Raw genomic sequence first — 4,397 nt, 5'->3', positions numbered from 1 at the left:
TATATCCTTCATGTTTTCGTTGTAATTAAAAGTAAAGAATAATTTATTTATTTTTTATCACTGAGACCAGCAGTTGAAGAGTCAGACTAACAACACCCAACTTATCATTATAATTTCGTATATGCATTATGAGAATAAAGTAAGGTACAAAAAGTTGAGTTCTCTAAGACACAATTGTACAGCTAGATAATATGTACGCACTCTCAACCTCACCAAATATATACAAAGAAAGGCTTGTATTACAAGCTGAATTTACACACTTATGACCCAATGCACCACCGAACTAATGCTCCAATCAGGAGCGCGGTTTTTCCAGCGTGGTGATAAGGCCGGTAAACTATTAGCACACCAGATTCGGCAGGTATCAGTTGCTCACCAAATATCTAAGATTGAGTCGAATCAAAATGTAACAACAGATCCATCTCAAATGAATCTGGTTTTTAAGGACTTCTGTCAGTCGCTATACTCATCTGAATATACTCCCTCAAATGAGGAACTAAATAATTTTTTCTCCGGCTTAACTATCCCTACTGTTGATCAAAAAACTGCCAGTAATTTAGGAAAACCTATTACTCTGTCAGAGCTTAATACAGCTGTACTGTCCCTTCAAAGCAGGAAGTGTCCAGGCCCTGATGGGTATCCATCAGAGTTCTACAAGAAGTTTAAGGATTAGCTCGCCAAATTGTTGTTAGATATGTATAACGAATCATTTGTACATGGAGCGCTACCACAAACACTTAACCAGGCTATAATTTCACTTATTTTAAAGAAGGGTAAAGACCCTCATTGTTGTTCATCATACAGCCCCATAAGCCTTTTAAATGTAGATTTCTAATTATTGTCCAATGTTCTAGCTATGCGCCTCGAATCTATCCTACCAAATATCATCAACACGGACCAAAGGGGTTTTATTAAAAAACAGACATTCTTTCTCTCATTTAAGAAGGCTGTTTAATATTATTTACAATATCCCCCCCAAAAATTCAAACGAAGCCTTAATATCCTTCGATGCTGAAAAGGCATTTGATCGAGTAGAGTGGTCATACCTCTTTTATACGATAAAACAATTTGGCCTTGGATGTAATTTTTTTTTATCTTGGATTAAACTTCTTTACTCTAATCCATTGGCCTCAGTCAGAACCAATAATACTCGCTCTGGCTATTTCCATTTACACTGTTCAACAAGACAGGGGTGTCCTCTCCGTCCCCTTTTATTTGCGCTGGCAATCGAACCTTTGGCTATTGCAGTTTGTTCCAACCTGAGGATCACAGGCATATACAGGCATGGTCTTGAGGCAAAAGTTTCCTTATACGCCGATGATTTACTTTTATACGTTTCAGACATGAATACAACAATTCCAGCTGTTCTGTGCCTACTCTCGGACTTTCGACAATTATCAGGATATAAGGTTAATTTAGGTAAAAGCGAGCTTTTCCTTCTTAACCCAGCTGCTAATACTTCCCGCCTACATGACTTTCCTTTTAGGATCGCTCATGATGGAGTCGTACACCTTGGAATCCAAGTCCCACATAAACCAGAAGACTTATTCAAAACCAACTTTGCTCCTTTATTATCAAAAGTTAGAGAGGATTTTGAACGTTGGTCCTTGCTTAAATTGTCTTTAGTAGCACGTATTAATTGTGTCAAGGTGAATATTCTTCCTCGTTTTTTATAATTATTTCAATATATCCCGCTTTTCCTACCTAGCTCTTTCTTTAAGCAGGTGGACTCACTTCTGTCCAAATTTCTCTGGGATAAAAAAGTTTCTAGTTTGTCCAGACCAGGGGTGTCAAACATGCGGCCCGAGGGCCAAATCCGGCCCACCAAAGGGTCCAATCTGGCCCCTGGGATGACTTTGCAAAGTGCAGAAGATATTAATAGTCAAGGGCATCAAATTAAAAAATAACAGCATAATAACCTAAAAATAATGACTCCAAATGTTCTTCTTGGTTTAATGTGAAAAAAATAATCTGACATGCCTCTAAATAATGGCAACACCCATTTTTTCTCTTTGATTTATTGCAAAGAACATTAAATTTCGATATCCTTTAATAACAAAACATTAATAACCTGAACAAATATGAACAACCTGAAATGTCTAAAGAAAAATAAGTGCAATTGTAACAATAATCTGCCTGTTTTGTGTCTTGGTAGATCTGATCCATAATGCACATGTATAAATCATAAGTTGAGGCAGAATATTGATCAAATTTTTCTTATTATTTCTTCTTATTTTTCTTCAGAAATTTCTGTTTTTTCAGGTTATTCACATCTTTTTTGTTTGGATAGTTTGTAAAATATAAATGATTTCATAATTTAATGTTATTTTTTGCTCATAAAAAATTTGGAGTTGTCATTATTTATAGGCTATTATGCTATTATTTTACCGCTCCGGCCCATTGGAGATCAAACTGGGCTGAATGTGACCCCTGAGAGAAAATGAGTTGGACACCCCTGGTCGAGACAATACTTGCAAAGACCTAAACTAATGGGAGGAACTGTTCTACCTAATTTTAGACATTATCATTGGGCCTCTAATATTAAAATTTTTAAATATTGGCTTCAAGCGGACAGTAGTTCATCTGTGAACTGGGTGGTCATGGAGGAAAATTCGGTAAAACTAGCATCACTTGCAGCTCTGTTATATTCACCAATTCAGTGCTCAACCAAAGCCTTTACAGAAAATAGAATAGTCAAAGTGTCCCTTAAGATTTGGACTCAGTTCAAGCAGTATTTTAGTCTGCAACTTTACTCACATAATGCCCCACTAGCGGCTAATCATGTATTTCCTCCGTCTCTAACTGACAAAGCCTTTTCAATTTGGTCAAATCTAGGTATATGGAAAATTAAAGATCTGTTTGTTAATCATAATTTTGCTTCATTCCAACAACTTTCAAACAAATATTCTCTCCCAGAACAATATTTTTTCAGGTATGTGCAAGTTTGTAGTTTTGTTCATAGTAATTTTTCTACATTTCCTAATTTCCCTGAAGACTCCACATTGGATTCCCTGCTTTCACCCACTTCTAATTTGAAGGGGTCCATTTCATTTGTTTATAATCAAATATCAACTATACATTCAGACTCTCTTTATTCAGTTAAAACTCTCTGGGAGGAGGATATGGGAGAAACTATATCGAACGACCTGTGGTCTTTAATCTTCAAGCAGGTACATACAGTACAGGCCAAAAGTTTGGACACACCTTCTCATTCTTCGCATTTTCTTTATTTTCATGACTATTTACATTGTAGATTCTCACTGAAGGCATCAAAACTATGAATGAACACATGTGGAATTATGTACTTAACAAAAAAGTGTGAAATAACTGAAAACATATCTTATATTCTAGTTTCTTCAAAGTAGCCACCCTTAGCTCTGATGACTGTTTGCACACTCTTGCCATTCTCTTGATGAGCTTCCAGAGGTAGTCACCTGAAATGGTTTCCTAACAGTCTTGAAGAAGTTCCCACAGATGCTTAGCACTTGTTGGTCCTTTTGCCTTCACTCTGCGGTCCAGCTCAACCAAACCATCTCGGTTGGGTTCAAGTCTGGTGACTGTGGAGGCCAGGTCATCTGGCGCAGCACTCCATCACTCTCCTTCTTGGTCAAATATCCCTCACACAGCCTGGAGGTGTGTTTGGGGTCATTGTCCTGTTGAAAAATAAATGATGGTCCAACTAAATGCAGACCGGATGGAATGGCATGTCACTGCAGGATGCTGTGGTAGCCATGCTGGTTCAGGTTGCCTTCAATCTTGAATAAATCCCCAACAGCGTCACCAGCAAAGCACCCCCACACCATCACACCTCCTCCTCCATGCTTCACGGTGGGAACCAGGCATGTAGCATCCATCCGTTCACCTTTTCTGCGTCGCACAAAGACATGGCGGTTGGATCCAAAGATCTCAAATTTGGACTCATCAGACCAAAGCACAGATTTCCACTGGTCTAATGTCCATTCCTTGGGTTTCTTGGCCCAAATAAATCTCTTGTGTTTGTTGCCTCTCCTGAGCAGTGGTTTCCTAGCAGCTGTTTGACCATGAAGACCTGATTCACGCAGTCTCCTCTTAACAGTTGTTGTAGAGATGTGTCTGCTGCTAGAGCTCTGTGTGGTATTCATCTGGTCTTTAATCTGAGCTGCTGTTAATTTGCGATTTCTGAGGCTGGTGACTCACATGAACTTATCTTCAGCATCAGAGGTGACTCTTGGTCTTCCTTTCCTGGGGCGGTCCTCATGTGAGCCAGTTTCGTTGGAGCGCTTGATGGTTTTTGCGACTGCACTTGGGGACACATTCAAAGTTTTTGAAATTTTCCGGACTGACTGACCTTCATTTCTTAAAGTAATGATGGCCACTCGTTTGTCTTTACTTACCTGATTGGTTCTCGCCATAATATG

The 4,397-nt window shown here is 38.7% G+C and overlaps 4 protein-coding genes across 5 annotated transcripts in view; 3 read left to right on the top strand and 1 right to left on the bottom strand.

Moving 5' to 3' along the window:
• Positions 1-4,397, bottom strand: part of LOC115428086 (glutamic acid-rich protein-like) — a 657,495-nt gene that overhangs the window by 266,262 nt on the left and 386,836 nt on the right. The gene's annotated exons all lie outside the window — the stretch shown is intronic.
• LOC115428099 (zinc finger protein 771-like) overlaps positions 1-4,397 on the top strand; it is a 106,942-nt gene that overhangs the window by 6,545 nt on the left and 96,000 nt on the right. The window lies entirely within an intron of this gene.
• LOC115428071 (zinc finger MYM-type protein 1) overlaps positions 1-4,397 on the top strand; it is a 179,357-nt gene that overhangs the window by 99,854 nt on the left and 75,106 nt on the right. The window lies entirely within an intron of this gene.
• LOC115428066 (gastrula zinc finger protein XlCGF57.1-like) overlaps positions 1-4,397 on the top strand; it is an 87,887-nt gene that overhangs the window by 20,781 nt on the left and 62,709 nt on the right. The window lies entirely within an intron of this gene.

Source organism: Sphaeramia orbicularis, chromosome 11 (assembly GCF_902148855.1).
Source record: "Sphaeramia orbicularis chromosome 11, fSphaOr1.1, whole genome shotgun sequence".
NCBI lineage: Eukaryota > Metazoa > Chordata > Actinopteri > Kurtiformes > Apogonidae > Sphaeramia > Sphaeramia orbicularis.
This window is presented reverse-complemented; position numbering and strand designations above follow the sequence as displayed.